The 21,315-nt window shown below is 38.1% G+C and overlaps 1 long non-coding RNA gene across 2 annotated transcripts in view; it reads left to right on the forward strand.

Moving 5' to 3' along the window:
* LOC113602824 (uncharacterized) overlaps window positions 1-21,315 on the forward strand; it is a 54,654-nt gene that overhangs the window by 24,075 nt on the left and 9,264 nt on the right. Inside the window, exons 4-8 of one of the 2 annotated variants that reach the window (XR_008300333.1) lie at window positions 540-616; window positions 7,203-7,258; window positions 7,998-10,317; window positions 16,944-17,157; window positions 19,820-19,959. This is a non-coding gene — a long non-coding RNA (uncharacterized LOC113602824). Of the gene's footprint in view, window positions 1-539; window positions 10,318-16,943; window positions 17,158-19,819; window positions 19,960-21,315 lie in introns of both variants that reach the window. The other variant, XR_008300332.1, reaches the window with a different exon arrangement.

The raw sequence follows: 21,315 nt of genomic DNA on the forward strand, positions 1-21,315 counted from the left end.
CCCGCCAGACCAATCGCCTCAAGCCTTGAGTTGTCCCACTCACTCCCCGCAATGTCCTATGAGTAATATTGTTTTCCATGTGTGCCGGGATGTGAAAAAGGCTAAGAAGCACTGCCATGGAGTAATGGCTGACAGCATGGGTTTTGAAAGCACTTATTAGCTCTGTGACTTTGGGCAGTTATCTAACCCATCTGGGTATTAGTTTCCTCATCCGGAAAATGGAGATAACAATAGTGACCACCTATAGAGCACTTACTACCATATAGGTTGTCTCATTTGCTTTTCACAACAGTATAAGGTAGGTGGTGTTATTCTTCCTGTCATACAGAGAGGAAGCCAAGGCACGGGAAGATGAAAGTCACACAGATGTCAAGTCCTGAACTTACCACTGACAGTATCAGAGCAGTGATTCAAACCCAAGCCCGTATTTATTCGTAATCACTACATTACCCCGGGATCATAATTGAACCTTCCTCACAGAGTTGTTAAAAGGATTCAATTTGATAATCTATGTGTAAATGACGTTCTCGTTTTCTCAGAATCATAACTGAAGACCAAAACCACCAAGTACTCCTGCTGCTGCCCTGCCGCCTTTACTGAGAGGCACCACTGACAGGTAACTGGCGTTACCACCCGCCATCATCCCACACACACTACCTCACCACCCCAGCCAACATAAGGGACTTGCAGACCTGCCTCTGTGTAATCAGAGCAGATGAAAGAGATTCGGGGACACAGATGCTGTGCTTGCACTGCTGAGGGAGGGGTGGTCAATTTCAAAGCCCTCTTTCCTAGAAAGATGGACTCTGCCCTTGACACCCCAAGAGTTGACTGGCCACACACGGTGGTTGAAATTGGGAGCTACGTGTTGCCATAATTGGCACTGCATGGTGCGTGAAGAGCACTTGTATCAAGGTGTTACAGCAGGATACCACGACTGGGGTGAGGGGATCAGCTGCAGACGATGGCTAAATCTTGCAAGGGGTCACCAGTGCTTAGGGAAACTGCACTGGAACAAGTCCCTCCCTGGCAGGGCATGTTGAAGCCCCCTGGCGCCCTCACCTATGAAATATGGAAATGGTGATGCTTGCCCCCCGGGATTGTCACAAAGACTACATGAGATAATGTGAGAAACCTTCTGCAAAGTGGACCCACAATTAATGTTAGCTCCCTTGCTACGCTTTTGCTGCTCAGTGTTTAACGCCTGGATAAATACTTCGAGTGTGGAAAGAGACGGGGAGCTTTTCATAATGTCAGATTCAACCTAAAAGGAAAAGTCTGTGTTTGCAGAGTTCTATCTCCCTGGATTACCAGGCAGATTCTGAAATTTATTAACCTTTTTAGTCATTTGTGAACACCAGCAAAAGGACTTCTTTGAATAATCAAAAAACCTCCTCATTCTGGCAGCCAAATAAAAGGAGGCCAGGTGTTCAGGATTAAAAATGCATTACCCCCACCACTGACTTTCTGGGGATGGTGTCAAGAATTTTCTCTTTCATAACATGTACCATTTCTAGAGTAGAGAAAGAGGAGGGAAAAGTGAACAGAGATGATAAGGAGACTTTAGGAAACATGGGGGTGGACAGAAAAATGAAGGGTGAAAGTGACAGACGGAAGACAGGAGAACCCTATTTTTAGCCAGTTATGGTCTTCTGTCCCCTTAAAAATAGACCCTCTTCCTGCCCACAGTGAATGGAGTGGACAATATCTGGGATTGCATAACACCATTTGTGTATCTGTTTGAAGGCATTGACATTGTGACTCTTAGACAAGGTTGGGTAGGCCTTTTAACACTAGATACACAGCCACCAAATTTCCTCTAGAACTGTTTCTAAGAAAAATGCCCACATTCACACTCTCATTTTCTAAAATTATCCTTAGCATGAGGCTAAGACTATTTTCTTGAAGTAAAACTAAGACAATTTCTCGTTGCTAATAAAACTAACCACACGCACACGTGTCGAGGCACCATGCTAGGTCTTGACATTCATGGTACCCTTTTGGCAGATGGGGACATTTAGGCTCAGGAAGCGAGCAGGCTGGATCCGGGCCACAGAGCTCATATGTAGTGGAACTAGTATTCAAACCCAGGTCTCATCCAAACCCTGACATTGTCACCTCTGCCCTGTTATCGGCTTTAGAAACCTTTAGCGGCTGCCACTCCAGCACCCGGGTGAGCTCTGACACTGAGAAATGCAGCCCATGGGAAAGGCAAGAACCAAGCACAGCACTGGTCGCTACCAGAAGGAGGATTGTATTACAAGCCCTTCAGACTTTGTACACAACACGCTCGTGGTGCACCATGAGGCCGTTTTGAGGCTCAAGGATTACTTTGGAAAGGCTTCTGTAATTTCAGAGTTTAATGATATGAAATTAGACCTAGAATCCTCAAACAAACCCATTTCAGAACTACAATACCCCCTGGAAATGAGCACTTCCATTAGATTTGAGACCATTACGTATCCATCTCTGTGTGAGGGAAATAGATGTTTTCACGCTAGAACAAATACAAAACATCATTTTCATCCAGTACAATTTCCTGAACTCCTTTTATCCAATTTCCCAGTTTTTTCTGATATTTGAAACTGAAGTAAAGCTTTCCTCTTAGCCCAGTTTCTTGTTCACTTTAACTCCGCAACAAAATTATTCTTAGGTTTTATCACTGGCCTATTTCTTAGATAGGACTTGGGTTTCATTATTTCAACATGGGGTCAAAAATAGAAAAAGATGTTCCAGAAACAGACTTTTGTTATTTTCTTTATAATCATTGAATCTATATGCCATTTTGCCCAACCCTTGTACATTATGTGGGAGATCCTTGAACAATTACAAATCTACTACAAACAATAGTTTCTGGTACTCAGGTAATGAGAAATGTCTTAAAGATGATAAACACAGGTATTCACAATAGATTGAGAGATTAAACAACCTAAACAAAGGAAAAATATTTCCCAATCTTATGTGAACAAAGATTGCATACATCACAATTAGGAAAAGTTTCATATTTTTTAAGCACGATAAAATGTTGTTTAGTCTTTGAGCAGTATTAAAAAATCCTCAGTTAAACAACTACATATATACATTTACTATTTATAAGATATTCTCTAAGACACCATTATGGTATTAGGACGAATAATAAATACACGGGTCACTAACTTCAAGAATCTTTTACTGTTATAGGGGAGGTAAGAAATGTATTTATAAGCTATAATATAAAGATGAATATGATGAGTGCCATAAAGTACAAAGAATTATGGGGGTTCAGAAGAAGGAGGGATTATCTCTATGTGAGCTCAGAAGATGGTAGGCCGCCCATTCCAGGATAATGAAATGCATGAGAAAAGATAATACCGTTTGAGGAAACAGTCCCCTTTGAAATTCAAAATGTCAGTGGGAAATACAGCAGGGGTATTAGCCTGAGATTGGACCACAGAAAGCAAATGCCAGATCCAAGGGTTTGGAGGTTAGTCAGTTGGAGAAATAATACACTCACTAGGTACAACTAGTATTTCAAACATTACCTATTTTTACCTATTTAAAATATCTCTTTTTTTTAACAGCTTTATTGAAGTATAATTGACATATAATTAACTGTGCATGTTTAAAGCATATAATTTGGTAAATTTTGACATATGTATACACCCATGAAACCATCACCACAATCAACATAATGAACATATCAATCACTCCCAAAAGTTTCCTTGTGCCCCTTTGTAATCTCTTCCTCCTGCCCCATCGCTAGGCAATTGTTGATCTGCTTTCTGCCACTGTAGGTTAATTGGCACTTTCAAGAACTTTGTATAAATGGAATTATACACTATTGACTCTTTAGTCTGACTTCTTTCACTCAACACAATTTTTTGAGATTCATCCATATTGTTGGGTGTATCAATAGTTTGTTCCTTTTTGCTAGTAAGTGGTATTCCATTATATGGATATGCCATATTTGTTTTTCCATTCACCATGTTGATGGGCATTTGCATTGTTTTTAGTTTGGGGCTATTACAAATAAAGCTACTTTCAATATTCATATACAAGTCTTTGTAGGAACATATGCCTTCATTTCTCCTAGATTAATGCCTAGCCATGAAGTGGCTGAGTCACCTAGTATGTTTATGTTGCTTTTTAATTAACTGCCATACTATTTGCCAAAATGGTATATCACTTTGCATTCCTGCCAGCAGTATATGAGAATTTCAGTTGTTCCACGTCCTTGAGAAAGGTCGGCATGGTCACCGCTTTTTAATTTTGGACAGTCGAATAGGTGTGTAGTGATATCTTATTATGGTTTTAATTTGCATTTCCCCAATGAGTAAAAACCTTTCATGTTTTTTTATTTGCCACTTTTATAGCTTCTTTGATGAAGTATCTGCTCAAAACTTTTGTCCATTTTAAAATTATTATTATCACTGAGATTTCAGAGTTCTTTACGCATTCTGTGTATAAGCCCTTTATCAGATACATGATGTACAAATATTTTCCCCAGTCTTTAGCTTTAAAGAGTAGAAGTTCTTAATTTTGCTGAAGTCCCATGTATCTTTTTTTTTTAATGCATTGTGCTTTTGCCTTTAAGGAATCTTTGCCAAGTCACAAAGATTTTCTGTGTTCTCTTCTTGTTTTATAGTTTTATATTTAACTCTATGATCCATGTTGAGTTCATTTTTTTGTATTGGTGCAAGATATGAATTGAAGAGGTTTGGGGGGGAAATGTGGTTTTTTGGCAGATAAATATCTAATTGTTGTAGCATCATTTGTTGAAAAAACTATCCTTTTCATCTAAATACGCTTGTCAAAAATCAATTGACCATATATGTGTAGGTCTATTTCTGGATTCTATTCTGTTCCATTGATCTATTTGTCTACCTTGATGCCAATACCACATTGTCTTAGTTACTAAAGTGTTATAAAAAGCTTTGAAGTAAGGTAGCTTAAGTCCTCCAAATTGGTTCTCTTATTTCGAATTATTTAAGCTATTCTAGATCTTTTGCATTTCCATATAAATTTTAGAATCAGCTTATTAATTTCTACCAAAAAAAAAAACACTGGGATTTTTGATTGGGATTGCTTTGAATCTATATAATAATTTAGAGAACTGCTCTCCTAACCATATTGAGTCTTCCAATCTGTAAACACAATATATCTCTGTATTTTGATCTTCTTTAATTTCTCTCACCAATGTTTTATCATTTTCCATGTACCAATCTTTCACACTCTTTCTCAAATTAATCTCCAAATATTTTATATTTTTATGTTACTTTTATATTTCAATGTCTGGTTATTCATAGCTAGTACTATATATTGAAATCCAATGAAGTTTTGTATATAATTTTGTATCCTACAGTCTTGCTAAAGTCAATAATTCTGGGAGCTCTTTTGCAGGTTACATAGGATGTCCTGTGTAAATGATCATGTTGTCTCTGAATAAAGAGAGTTTTACTTCTTTCTTCCCAATCCAGATAGCTTCATATCTTTTCTTGCCTGATTTCAAGACAACTGTGACTCCAAAATCCCAGAATCCCCCCCAAAAAACATGAGGTACTGATTTATAGCTGCTAGCACTGCGGTGGTAGAATTCCTCAAATATGAGTGGAGATGGCTTTCCATCAGTATTAGGACAGCTTAGAAACTCCACACACCGCCCCCCAAGCCACTTCAATACTAGACCTTAAATTTGCCCTTCTATGACTTTGGCTTCGTGTGTGTGTGTGTGTGTGTGTGTGTGTGTGTACACGCTTATGTATGCATGCAGCAATTTTTAAAGCCTCCCCACTAAGCTCAGACAGGCCCTTCTAGAACCAGGCCTCCCCAAACTTATTCTAAGATTTTGCATATGGCTTTGGTCATCACTCTGGATTATCCTTCCTATTATGATAAGTTACTTTTCAAAGTAATTTGATGTTTTTGCCAAATGACCTAAGTTGGGTCCATTTTAATTCATCTGATACTTTTCTAATAATATTAAACTTCAAAAAGGAGAGTATCATAGCTTTATCCACTACTTCCCAGAAGGCTTCTTGAACCTTATGCAAATATACCCATCTTTTTTTTTTTTTTTTTTTTGGAACCTCCCAGAAGGGCAGTATTTGTCAACATAAAACAAAGGTTCTGTTACACACTTTCCTGTAAACAACAGTACCTAGGGGCGCCTGGGTGGCTCATCCAACTTTAGCTCAGGTCATGATCTCACGGTTCGAACCTTACATTGGGCTCTGTCCTGACAGTTCAGAGCCTGGAGGTCTGCCCCTCCTCTGCTCACACTCTGTCTCCCTCTCTCAGGAAATGAATAAACATATAAAATAATAATAAATAAAAGAAAATAAACAATGGTATCTTATTTGCCTTACATCTATCTAAAAGAAACCATTCTAGAGATTGTTCTCAGGTAAAAGGATATAAATTTCCCAAGGAAATTTATAAATTCTAACACTAGAAATAGAAGCTACTGACAACTTTTAAATAACAACTTATTCTAATTTTAAAAAACTATTAAAGCTTGGTCTCATTGGGCACCCTTCTAAAGAAGTTTTTTCAAAGGTAGGAAGAATATTTTAGGAAGATGAATATAGCAATGATTTGAAGAGTAAATGAGAGGTGGAAAGAGAGGCAGTTCAGGAAGATCAGTTATCAGACTATTATAATAATCCAAGTCATATATAATAAAGATGTCACTCAGAGATAATAGTAATGATGGAAAGAAAACAGTGAATGTATGAGATTTTTTTTAATAGAGAGATTAAATAAGATTTAGGAAATGAACTATGGAGAATAAGGAGAAAAGTCAAAAATGGCTAACGGGAGAAAATGGTAGCCCACCTTTAGAAGAAAATGGTCAGTACATAAGAAAATGTGATAAGGGGCAAGTCTGAGTAGAAAGGTGAACAGTTAGATGGTGGACGTGTTGAGTCTGGCTCCAATGTTGAGAGGCAGTAGGAATTATTGGAAGAGAGTTGGGTACAGATCAGGAAACCTGAGTTCGGGTTGTGGCACTTGCCACTGACTTCCTGGGAGATGGTGACAGACACTGTGGGAGCTGGCCCAACATTCATTTTCCACTGTACCTTCTTCCTTTCTAATCTCAAAGAAACCAGAGTTAGTTTCTGTATTAACCCAACATCGTAGTCCATGTGCTTTGGAGGGGGCTGGACTCAGTCTCAGAGGGCAAATTCTAATTGGTCTAAGTCAATGACATCTTCCATTCCCAGGGCATGTCACAAGTCTGGCCAATGAAGTATGAAGGACAATCGGCTGTGTGCTTCAGGTTAGTGAACACTCACTCTTAAGAAGAGCTATACTGGATAAGATGGTCTGTCCTTTCAATGGCCATTGTCAGGTACGAATGGAACACTAGGAACCACCACACGCATCTCACCACAAGGAACTGGCCTATGAACAGACCAACGTGCTGAGGATGGCAGAGCCAGTAGAGAGAGAAATTGGGCCTGTAATGCTATCATTGAAATTCTACACTAACCAACCCTCACATGCCATACTCTTGTATTTCTTGTTATGGTAGATCACACATTTAAACCAATTACATTGGGATTTCTGTTATTTGAAGCTAAAGCCATCCTTACTGACCCTGCAGCCCAAACCATTTCCTCTGCACACTATTTCTTCCACTGTAAGTTGAGAATAGTCTCTCTAAGAACTCTCCCAGCTCTAACCACCCAGGATGTTATTATTATAGGTAAAAATAGAGGTTGAAAAGGAAGAATGAATATCTAGAGAAAGATCAAAACACAAATATAGATATAGAAGTCATCTATGTAGTATAAGACTTAGAATCCTGGGGGTAAATGAGATTGTCAGGTGAAACTTACTGATTGCTGTACATGTTAACAATAACACCTCGTGTTATCCTCACAACATTCTGCAAAGTTGGCATCATTGCTGTTTCCTATGAATAAACCAAGACACAAATGTCCAGAAAAGTATGAACAGTGTCCCAGACTCTAAGAGATGGTCAAAATTTCAACAGTATCACATGTTTCAAACAGGTCAAGAAGAATGAAGACAAAGAAAAGGTCAAAAGCCTTGATGATTAGGAAGTTCTTAATGTTTTCAAGGTAACTGTTTCCAGAAAGTCATAGGGGTGAAAGAAGAGAGTGAAAAGTGACAGATGTTAAGGAAGTAAAGACCATTTTTATCATAAGTTTAGCAGTCAAAGAAAAGGGCAAGGTACTTCAAGGGAGGAACAAGTTTGAGAGAAAAATTATTTTGTTTCTTGTTTAAGAAGGCCTGACCACACCGGGGGGTAGAGGAAAAGGAACCAATGGAGAAGAAGGGCTGAAGGGGCAGGAGAAGGAGGCCCTCACTGATGGAACAGGTTCTGGAGGACATGGGAGAAGATGTGCTGTTTGGTTTCCCTCTGTTGTCTGCTCCTTGAGTTCCGGGTGAATTGAGGGCTTTGAGGACCGATCGATGGCCAGACTGAGCTGATGTAATCACTGCTACAAGGTATTAATAATGAATGAATGTTATTTCTTTTATGTGTTATTTTAATAGCCCTTTATAAAAGGATCACTGGAAAAAGACCAACATATCTTTCCAGAGTTTATTTTTAAAATGCATAATTCATACAGAAAAGTATTACTGTATAGTGAAAGCCAACATTTACCTCCTTCTCCTAACAGAATGCAACCTATGGAGAAGAAACAGATGAAAAATATTATTAAAAATAAAGTAGTTTATACCGTGTCCCAAATTTCACTGGGAAATTACCTAGACCTACATTACAGAGAGAAAATTCAAATAGAATAATAGAAGATACTATTTAGTAAGACTTAGGATGATATGCCAGGCCCTGTGCTAAGCACTTCTTACACATTATCCTATTTAATCCTTATAACACCCTGTGAGATGGTTGTTATTAACTTTATTTTATGCTGAAGAAACTGAAGCTTAGAGATGTTATACCCCCAAGATCCACCTACTGTACTATTCTGTACGAGTTTTCATAAATGAAATAATTATTCATATATACAGAGTTCTAACTATGTTCTAAAGTATGTTCTAAAAAGTGCTGGGTACTTCCTACTCTTGTGGCAACTATGGGAGGTGTCTGTTTTTATTATCTTTAGTATAGATGCAAACCTAAAGACCAGAAAATGAGATGATAGAGCCCATCCTCGAACCAATATGGTCTGATACCTACAAAGATTTTTTTTAATTTTTTTTTGACCTTTACTTATTATTGAGAGACAGAGGAGACAGAGCATGAGCATGGGAAGGGCAGAGAGAGGGGGAGACACAGAATCTGAAGCAGGCTCCAGGCTCCAAGCTGTCAGCACAGAGCCTCATGTGGGGCTCGAACCCACAAACCACCAGATCATGACCTGACCCGAAGGTGGACACCCAACCAACTGAGCCACCCAGGCGCCCTTGGTACCTACAAAGATTTTTGAAAATAAAGTCGAGGTAATTTGAAAATGGCTTTATAGGATCACATAATGTATCCAACAAGTATAAGCCAAATCTTCAGTTCCCTGGAAGGAATAAAGTATAGGATAAATTTCTAAGGATGAAAATGTTGCCTCTAACACATAAGCTTAGTAGTGTAGTTAAAAATGTTTGAGTCAAAATCGAATGTCAGTTATGAGACACTAAACTGTGTTGTATTTAGTACTTTCTCCCTAATAAAATTGTCAGTAGTTGATGTTCCAAAGGAGAGAATGTATTTTGTTCTATAGTGCAATTCACTATTAGCTTCCAAATGCACATTGGCTTAGGCCTGCGAAGGGCCCTGGCTCATCAGTTTTCTCTGAATTCAAGAGTAATAACTAGAATAACCAGAGATACTACGAAGCATCTTTTAACACCAATGTCATTACTCCATTTAGTAGAAAGGACCGTTGATGATTTTCTTATCCTATCCGTGTCTCGTATCCTGAACTGCAAAATGGGGAATGAAGGATGAGGCGATGTGGTATATAAATGTAGGCTGTTAGACACACTTGGATGTTTATAACACCATTTGTGGCATTCTCAGTGAAGTCTTGCCTAGCTGGATAAATAAAAATTATCATTCTTTTTTTTCAAGGCATGTTTTCAGTGTTATCCTGGGGCACCCTTGCAGAAAAAAAAAATCCTCTTTGAAAGCCTAATTCCACCTCTTTTGTCAATAGGACCAGCTACCTCACTTGCAGGGCCCAGTGAAAAATGAAAATGCGGGGAGCCTTGTTCAGAAATATAGAAATCCAAAATGGCAGCAGTGTTAGGCTAAGTTGGAGCCTTTCTCAGCACAGGACTCTATGCAACTTCATGGGCCACATGCCCATGAAGCCTGGCTTGCTTGGCATCACTTTCTTTGATGAAAAGGTAAGACACCAAGCTCTCCAAATTCACTCCATTGTTGATGTATTTCTTGGAATATTTGTTTCTAACCCTACCTTATCCGGGAAAAGATTTAAGGTAATTCTCTTTCTATGGAAAAAGTCTGAGAATGAAAATATTCTCCAGAAAACCAACTTCCTGTTCCAGGGCAGATTTTTACTATGTCATTAAACACAGCTACTCTCCTAGAGTGTGGAAAAACCAAACACTTTTGGAATTAGTAAGGATTTATTTTGTTCAGTGATAAGCTCGGAGACCTTTTCCTAGACTGGGAACTGCCCCAGCTACCCCTAAGCAGGTGCAAAGCATCAATGAAGCCTGAGGCACAGGGGCAGTTCTTCACCTCTGACCAACAGCATGAGTCCTAAACTACCAACTAAAGGTGTTTATTCCCACTGAGAGAACCAGCTGAAGTTTTTAACATGCTTTTCTCCTTGTGGTTTTTCTCAAGTTGATCCCCAGATCATTCAATGGTATTTAAGACTGAAATCTATTAAAATTAGTTTTGTATCAATATTAGGTTACCAGTGTTAATATCTATTGAACATTAAGAGAAATACCAAACCCCTTCTTAATGAAGAGCCTTGATTTTATTAGGTTCAAATAGCAAATAAGTATAAGACTATGCATGAGTATAGTGTGTTTTATTTCAAAAACGTCTAGTGCTTAGTCTAGATTTATCCCATACGCCTTTCCTATGGGCTATAGCAAGGAGAAACTCAATCTGTAAAAGACCCACATGTTCACTCAATCTCCTCTGAAGCTTCTTTGAATTGATAGCTGGTGGAGAGCTGCCTTTTGATTGTTTCCTTGGCTCCATTATGTTAACTTAAGCACCCTTCAAAAATTCCCAGGGTCTTGACTCTCCAGGAACTGTTTGCAAGTAAGGCAACCAGGGTTTTGGCAACTATTGACAGATATTGATAACAACAAAATTGTAAGACCTCCTTCAATTAGCTTATTTTCTCATGTTGCTATTTATCAGCATTTGAATTTGAGCTGTGGTTGGCTAGGCCAAAGTCAGGAAGCCAGACATCCCTGTAATCAGATCATGGAGTAAGGCCAGGTGTCAGTTACTGAAGCCAAAGGAATACAGAATCTTGAGCCCAAAAGTAGATCCAAAACTAAGAGGATGAGCAGGATAGAAGAACCATGTACTAGAATTCAAAGCAAGTCCAAACTTCCTTGCAAACCAGGGCACGTATTTAAGCAGTAGTGGGGCAGGTAAGCAATAGAATAAAATGTAGCAAGTGACAGTCCAAGCAAGCAGTCCACATGTAACTTGTACACCTTGATCAACTCCACCTGGAGAGGGAAACTAGCATTTGGGACAAGAAGCAATCTCTACAAGGATGGTGGTATCTGTAGGGCATGTTGCTTGTTGCAAAACAAGGTCAAAACTCGGGTACTCAGGAACCAGATCACAAAGATTAGAGCAGATAACAAGGGAGCTAATACTACCTCAAAAAGCTACTGACCCAGAACCTCTTATAGGGACCTCCTTAGGAATAAAATTAGGCCCACAAATTGAGCTTGAATGAATCTATAGATAAAGAGATTAGTGACAGTGGTGTCACCTCACATCAGCTCATAAGAGCCAACTGTTAAAACTCAAGGAATTTTGTAAGCCAGAGGTTAAACACGGCCGCTATTAAAAATTAAATTATATAAAGGTATCATTAAAGACGTATTAAAAACAGGTAATAAACTCTCCAAACTCCTCCCTTCCTAATTCACTACATTTTACTATTAGCTGTGGTCTTGAGGTGCTTTGTGTCTATTGTAACCGTGTGGTGGAATATTTTATCTTGGCATCAAAACTGTGAATCTCTCCCCACTTTCATGTTGACTAGCATCACATTGGTAGCTTGAAATTGGCCATTACAGGAGCATGTACACCATGGAAATCAAAAAGCACAACAAATCAGGGATTTTTGTAGGGAAAGGGAGGGAGGAGATAGCTGTTAAACATGTACTGACACATCACTGATTAGTGTCCCCAGTACAGAGCTACAACATTGAAAAGTATGGTATCTATGGAGGTGAAAAGGATAAAGGATTCTGTGACTGCTGTTTGCAAATTCCTAAACCCAAAATGTAGCAATCTTCATGATCTGCCCCAGTTTACTTGTTTAGATTTAGCCCATACTCTCTATTTTCTGTCCTCCTCAAACATCCCCCAATAAAATACCATGTTTTCTCACACCTCCATTTATTCAACAGACATTTACCAAGCTCCTACTTAATACTGGCCGCTAGGCTGTGGATTGAGGAATCAGAGATGTAAGGAATCCTTCCTTCCCTCAAGTAGTGCCCGGTTTAGGGAAACAACAACAAATGAATGAAAGCTTCTAATTGAGCATGACAAGTGCCAGGATGGAGACAGATGCGTGCATGTGTCTTGTGGAAATGCAGAAGATGTACCCATAAGTAAAGACAGCAGGGAAGGCTTCCTAGAAGAAGCAACAGTTACACTGAGTCTTGACTAGACAATATGCATATGTGTTCTTGAATTGGATTTCTTGAGTTCTTAGCCCAGCTCTACCAGTTTACCAGCTGGGTGACCTTGAGCAAGTTACGTAGCCTCTCCAAACCTGTTTTCTCACCTACAAAATGAGATCCCTCCTTCACAGGGCTGTTGTGAAGATTAAATGAAATAATGAATGAGTTGGGCATTTAGCCCAATGCTGATGATACAAAAATGCTTCTGGAACATTTGTCTTTAAATTAGTCAAGTGAAGAAGGGAGTAAGGAATGTTATTGATAGAGAAAAAGTGCATGCAAAACCCAAGATGCATGAAAGATTATAACATGTTTCCCCAAATGGATTTTTAAAAATATCACTGTAACCCAAAATAATAGGGAAGTGGGGGGTTTACCCTCTTTCCCCCAAAATGGCACTTCTTTAACTTTCTATAACCATCACACCCAGTTGTCAGAACGCGAGAGTCATCTTATTCCCCTCCTTCCACCTATTCCCACATTCACTCAGTTACCAAGTCCTGCAGATGAGTACCTCTCAACCAACCGTGATGAGGTCCACTTTGTATTGCTTGCCCATATATGGGCCCAATACTTTTATAAAATACAATAAAAATTAATTAGCAGACAAATGAAATAAAAAGCAAAGATCTACAAAATACAAGTCCATTTTTTTCATTATTACATTTAACAGATACAAAATTACTCCTTTAACCTGCTACAAAAATTTCTACATGCTTACTGTCACTTTCTGTATTTCTCTCCCAGAAGACTGGTAACAAACAGTACACAGACCGCCACCAGTTCAGGAACTCAGAGTTGGAGAAGCATTACTAGAGAACATAATACCTCCTTAGCATTTCTGAAACATTCCACTTTCTTTCCTTAGTTCAGCCCTGAGACCTTCATCATCTCCCTTCTAAATAGCAACCTCAAAAAGGCCTCACTGCCTCCAGTATCTTACACCCCTCCAATCCATTGTCCACATTATAGCCAATCAGATCTTTTAAAATCCCAAATCTAATTTTGTTACTCTTCCATCTAAACCCTGTCAATTATTTTCCATTGCCTTCAGGACAGAGCCTAGAACTCCACCATCTGACCTCTGCCTCCTTCTTCTCCAGTCTCTTTTTCTTACTACACATCCTCCTCCACTGCTTGCCTCCCCCGCCCCCCCCCCCCCACACACACACACATGGTCTTGCACTCTGTGCTACAGATATACCAAACATGCAGGTCCACCAATGCCACTAACTGTGTCATACTTCCATGTCTTCGTTCATATTAATGCCTCTACCTGAAGCACCTTTCTCCATTTTCACAAAAGAAGGAGGAGGAGAAGGTGGAGGAGAAAGGGAGGAACCAAAAATCTACTTACCTGTCAAGATTCAGTTCAAGGGTCTTATCCTCTGTGAAACTTTTTCTGATTCCATCTCCCTGCCAATCCCTGCCTCAGAGACCTGACAGTCATTCCCTTGTGCCTTCACTGCATCCTTAGCACATTGTGATAAGTATAACATGTATCACACATATTTATGTCTATTTACCTCCCCAGACTGTAAGTTGCTCTTGTGCAGACACCACATCTAGACTTCTTTGTATTGCTTCCCTAGCACTTAGCCTACCTGGTTTCCAGCATACTGTTGGCACTTGCAAATAGAAGGATGGATGGATTGGAATGGAATGGAATAGATGGACACATAGATGGATGGATGGACAGACAAATGATGGGGAAAAAAATAAAGTTGAAAAGGTACAAGAACCAGGTCAAAGTGCCCTGTATATCCTGGAACAGAATTTGGATTTTATCCTAAAGGCAACTGAAGACCAGGAAGTATTTTAAATGGAAGTATGACAACATCCCTAATTGGATTTTTGAAAGATGGGGATACAAAGGAGCCTAGAGAGACCAGTTTAGAATCTGCAATAGATCAAGCAAGAAGATGGAGAGGAGGTGGAGAGAAGATTGGTTCGAGAGATAATTAGGGGATTGAACTATGAGAACTTTATTAATCAATAGGAATGGGTAGGATGATTTCCAGGTTTCTGTCTTGGATCATTGATGCCAATCACTGATCAGAAGATAAGAATACGGAGCAGGTTTTGAGGATAAATAACACATGAGGTCCTTCCTTTGTGCTCAGTGGCAATTTCAATTCTGCTCACTTTTCTCAAGCTTCACCAAAGATGCTCAGCAGAGAATCTCACTTGTTTTCTCCTTCAGGGAAAGTCATAGTCATCAAGCAAGAATCTCTCCACCTCCTTACTGCCGGTGACTAACCTGTCTGCCTCCTTCTCCTTCAGTTCTTGGTAGAGGAGGTTCCTCCCCAGGTCTCCTCCAACCCTGTGCCCCAGGACCTCACCCACAGTAAAGCCTCTTCTTAGACCTTTAACCTGTCCCTCTCCACTCTTCTCCACAGCATATAGCTTTCAAATGTCTCCTGAGTTAAAAAGAACCTTCTTCCACGTGTTGCTCATTCCTTGCTTTTCTTTAACAACTGGCTTTCTACTTGTAGTACATTTTTGTTGTGAAAAGCTCAAAAACACGTATGAAGGAGATGAAAACGAAGTTACATGGAATTCTACTATCCAGAAATAGTTCTTGCTGATAGGCTGGTATATTTCTTTCTAGTAATTTTTCTATGCAGATATGCCTGCATGCATAAATGAGTATTTTATACTTTTCACTTCAAACTACAAGCATTTTCCATGTTTTAAAAAAAAATCCATTGACATTTTAAATGATGTGTAAATTAAAAATAAATAAATAAATAAATAAATGATGTGTAAATAATCTATTGTCTGGCTATACCAAAATTTATTTGATTAAATCTTACTATTGCACTTTTAAATTTTTCTACTATTTTTGTCAAGGTAAGTAGCATTATGTACTATAAACGCTTTTACTCACATTTCAGATTGTTTCCTTCAGATAGATTTCTAAAATTGGGATTCTTACGTCAAAGAGTATGAACGTCTTTAAAGTTTTTGATACATATTCCCAAATTGCTTTCCAGATAGGTTGCACCAAAATACATTGCTATTCATTCTGCCTTTGCCAGGCTTATCATTCTTAAGACTGAAAAAGAATCTTTTATCTAATGATCAAAAACGATATCTGATTTTTTTATTCTGTATTTCTTCAATTAAAAGTGAAGCTGGACACTGAACTATACACTTAAAAATGGTTAAGATGGTAAATTTTATGTTATGTGTATTTTATCACAATAAAAAATTTTTTTGGAAAAAAAAGTGAAGTTGGGCATTTTTAATATTTATTAGTCATTTCTATTTTCTTTTCTTTCTTTTCTTTTTTATGTATTTATGTCCTTTACCCATTTAACTATTGTGCTCTTAATATTTTTTCTTATTGATGTTTATGAGTTCTTTATATATTAAAGGCATTAAATCCCTTGCTGTCAATTTTACTAAAAATATTTTCCCCTACTTGTTTTGACATTTAAGTTCATTTGTGAGCTCAGGCATTTATGGAGCAGGGAGTAGTGTGGACACATTTTAAATTTTTATATATTCAAATATTTTAATAATGTCCTTTGAGATTTCTTTCATTGCTACTATGCTCAAAAATTCCTGTTCTAGCCAGCCACCAGGGAATTGTTCATCTACATGATTCTACTATGGCTAATGTTTAGTCTGAGCCGTAAAATAAAGATGAAAACACTTATTCTCCATCTCAGGGAACTCTACCAGCCAGTGAGGGAGCAGACATGTACACATATAAATACAAATGCCTAAGGGACTGCTGGAAAAGGACTGTTCCCCCCACTTGAGAGAAGTTCATGACTAGGTCATGGGGCCACATTTGCCTAAATCAGCTCATCTTCTGCTTCTATCACCATGTATTAATTTGGGATCATTTAACACATTCACAAAACTGTACTATTTCCAGAAATATATGAAATGGGAATATGATAACTCATCCCAGCTAATCAGCCCTTTCTTCCTGGCTCTGGAGGTTTTAAAAACAATGACTCATGAAGTATCTGCCAGGCAACCATCCATCCAGTCTTCCCACAAGTCTGAGTTTGTCATCCTGCCTCGAATTTATCTAAGAAATTAAATCTTGATTTTAGTTTTATTAGCACATGTACTGCTTTGCTGTTTTTCAGAAAACACTGTAAAAGGAAACATGTAGGTTATAATGAAGATAAAGAAGAAATGAAAAGCCTCGGGTACAATGGCAATGATTGTTAATAAAAAACCATTAACAAAGGTTTCCAGAAATTAATCAGCACAGATGGACATGGCAACCACTTGTGAAGGAAGTCTTTGTAGAAATGCTCTGCAGCAAGGGTTCTGGGAAATGCTGAGTGTCACACACTGGTAAGAGGAGCATAAAATTGGTACAACCTTTCCATAGGACGATGCTCATTGTGAGTTAAGAGGCTTAAAGGTGTTTATACTTTGTGATGTAATAATTCCATTTCTTGAAATCTATTTCAAAGAAATAATCAGAGATTTAGGTATACTGATAATCATTGCAGTGATATCTATTATGGTAGATATCCTAAACAGCCTTAAAAATAGGGAATAATTAGATAAATTATCGGTAGAACCATACTGTAGGTTATACTACATAACCATGCAAAAGTATGTTTTCAGAAAAATCTTCTGTGTAGTGACCTAAGAATATGCTTTCTATACAGTGTCAGATGAAAAAAATCAGGCTACAAAAGATACATACAGTTGATTCCAATTGAGGTTTATGTTGTATAAAAGAGATTGAAGGAAATACGCCAATGGTTCTCTGTAACTAATGAGATTATAGATGCTCTTTACATTCTGGATTTTCCAAATTTTCTGCAATAAATTAAGCTCAATGAGGAGGCAAAAAGCTACTTTTGTAAATGTTTGCTCTGTGCAATAAAGGCCAGTCCTTTTGATTGGCTACGAGTGGGTCTATTTTCACCCAGACCCGTTTCCAGAAAACTGGCTGAAGTTTAGAGGTATAGAGTTTCCTGACTCCTTCCATTAAAAATATAAAAGACATGCTTCACCCTTTACTTAAAATATGAATCAAAGCATGTTCCACATTCATCTATGTTCCCACCCTGCAAGGGTTGGGAAAGCTGTAAGCAACTTTCTCCGAAAAGACCCATTGCTTCTTAAAGAAAACAGTAAAGAAATAAAAACACATTGAGTGCCTACCATATGCCAGGTAATTTCACATACATTATCTTATTTGATCCTCACAGAACACTGTAACATTGACTTTCAACATATTTAAGCAACTTATCCAAGTTACAGAAGTATTAATAAATAAAGCGGAGATCTGAAACCCAGTCTACAGACTCCTAGTCAAGAACTCATCACAGCAGCCTTTTATGTGTACATCTGCACATCTGAGAAATACGTATCGTCCGAAAGTGTCCATGTTATTTCAATTACTTTTCGGCTTAGAGAAATAAGACATTCATATTTTACACTCATTTGTTAAGTATATGATAATAAATATGTATACATTTGCTACTTATCATATATTTAAGCTCTGCTATCCATTATCATCATTTCAAGCTGTTTCATACAGAACAAATACACAGTTCTTCTCAAACAACAAGCCTTCTGTAACATTTTGAAAGGATTCGTTGAAAAAATTTGGGTCACAGATTGTGCATTTAAATTTATCTTTCCAGATTCACTTCTTTAAATCCTTTCCCAAGTCACTAGAGATATGTGTTCACCTTTACTGGGAATCCCCTTGTACTCACCCCGGCACCCATACTTCGCACAACCCCAAAGAAATCAATCTCACTCCTCTCCATTAATCCTCGTCTAAACCCAATTTCAAATTTTGGTTCAACATTCACCAACTGAAGGCAGTTTTCTAAGACTGGCCCAGTTCTGCTTGGATCATTCACTCTGTATTCTCCTATTGGTGACACATTTAATATGTTCTTTTTCTTTGTTTCTGGGGTTTTTGTTGTTTTTTGTTTTTGTTTTTAATGTTTTTTTTTGAGAGAGAAAGACAGAGCGTGAGTGGGGGAGGGGCAGAGAGAGACACAGAATCTGAAGCAGACTCCAGGCTCCGAGCTGTCAGCACAGAGCCCCACGTGGGGCTCAAACCCACGAACTGTGAGATCATGACCTGAGCCAAAATCGGACGCTTAACCGACTGAGCCACCCAGGCACCCCACATTTAATATGTTCTAAATTATTGCACACTTCTTATATCATTTTGTGTTTCTTCTCACTCACTTTGTTTCTTCCTATTTCCCAGGAACCATGACTATATCTTGTTTTCTCTCTTTTTTCACCCCAGATGCTGTACATTTTTTATTCATTATGTACATAATGGCTATCCAATAAATGCTTGTTAATTAACTGTCCTCAGCTCACTTATATTCACCTACAAACACAGACTCAAGCAAAACAAACAAACAAACAAAAATCAGTGAAATGGAAAAGGTAGAGGAAAAAACCCCACACTTTGAATTCGTGTATAAGCCTTTACCTTCGTGAGTTAACTTGTACGTGAGAAAGTACACTAGAATGTATGAAAAAAGCAGATATCAGTGTGCTCACCTTATATTTCAATATATGAAAATTGCTTATCCAAATTTCCCTTAAATCTGTAAGTTAAACATTATTGAAAGACAAATTATGTAGTCTTGTTTAAAAAAAAAAAAGTCTTAGCTAAGGAAACCAGCCATTTGAATACTTTTTTAACCACCATTTTACTTTAATCACAGAAACATGAACTGAATCAGGAAACTGAACTAAAGTAAACCCCAAATCAAAAACCCAAAATGAAAAAAAAAAATGAACTATATTAATCTGCAGAAACACAAAGGGAACCAAAAGAAGTATGGTATAGCTTTTTACAGAACCAAAATCTCCCAGAAAATTATTTGCTTATGTCTGCTTTTTTTCCATATAAATTACATTTTTCAATACTTTTAGAAAAATGTTATCCAGCAAGAGAGTGTGTCCTTAAGAAGAACAAGTTGGATATTAAATAAAATATTCATTCAACTCTTCTCTCCAGAAGCGCTTAGCCAGTCCAGTCTGGACAACAAGCTGAAAACCAGGTCCTTCCCAGAAGAGCTCGGAAACACAGGGAGCAAACCAAGTCAGAGGCTGCAAGTCCCTGGTCCTGTTCTGTGGTGGTGAAGGATCTAAACACAGGTAGAGGAAAGGAATGAAAAGGCTAATCTCTACTTTTTTTTTTTTTCTTTTTAAACTCTCTCCTGTTCTCATGATCTTTTCTCCCTTCTTCTCTCTTTTGTGCAAATCATCTCTTTTTCCTACACTCCTTTTGCTTCTTATTTCCATATCTTTGTCTTCTATATCTTATGTTATTATCGCTCCTGTTTCTTTTCTCATCCCTGTTATCCCCTTTCCCTTCTCTTTTGTTTTGCCACTACTTTTTTCTTTCTGTAGATCCTTGTTTTCCGATCTTTCCCTTCTCCGTTTTCTTTTTCTTTTCAATTATCTGATCTCATTTCCCACCAAAAGGTTTATGATCTTATGAAGCAGATTTGACAGTATTTACTTATTTGCTTTATCCAATGTGATGATACGCACTATTCATAATACGGGGGGGGGAATGTTATTTATACACTTATCAAGCCTTCTTGTTAAATGCTATTTCCATTTCTGCACCACCACTCCATAATTTTCAAAGCAGTTTTTAGTGAACATTGGTAATCAATTCAAAATTCATAACAGTGGTAGATTTTAAAATAACCTTGTGATTTCTCACTGTTATCCTTAGCATCCAAGATGATCCCAATGATTCTTATCTCCTGGTATTTATGCCCTCACGTAGTCAGTCACTTCCCACATTGTATGAAGGTCAGTTTGTGTGACTAGTAAAACATGATGGAAGTGATAGTGTGACTTCTGAGGTTAGGTCACAGAAAACATAGCAACTTCCACATTGCTTACTTGAATCATTTGCTCCAGGAGAATTCACCCATCATGTTGTAAAGACACTCAAGCAGTCCTATGGAGAAGTATACATTATGAGAAAACAAGGTTTCCTGTCAACAAGCAGCACGTATTCCCCCAGCCATGGGAGTCCGCCATCTTGGAAGCAGACTCTCTAGCCCCAGTCAAGCTTTCTGCAACCTGGGCAACATCTTGACTGCAACTTCATGAAAGACTCCCCAGCAGAACCTTAGCTTCTCCCTAATTCCTCCCAGAAATTGTGAGAGATAAATGCCTATTGTTGCTTCAAGCCACTAAATTTTGTGGTAATTTGTTATGCAAAAAATAGATAAAATGCTTTTTGGAGGTAAAACCAAAGCAATTTTTGCATACGTAAACACCTGAAAATACTTCTTTCTTTACTCTACCAGTAGTGAATACACACCCATCAATTCTGGAAATGAAATTTTGAAAAATTCTCTGGAACTTTCTTTTCTGCACTCAGGTTAATTCAGCAGTGCTTCTGTTGTTATTCTCATATGAGGATGGAGAAAATAATATACAAAGAATAAAATTAATAATTTTATGTTTAACAAGTCTAGTTACATCATA

The sequence above is a fragment of the Acinonyx jubatus genome, chromosome B4 (genome assembly GCF_027475565.1).
Source record: "Acinonyx jubatus isolate Ajub_Pintada_27869175 chromosome B4, VMU_Ajub_asm_v1.0, whole genome shotgun sequence".
NCBI lineage: Eukaryota > Metazoa > Chordata > Mammalia > Carnivora > Felidae > Acinonyx > Acinonyx jubatus.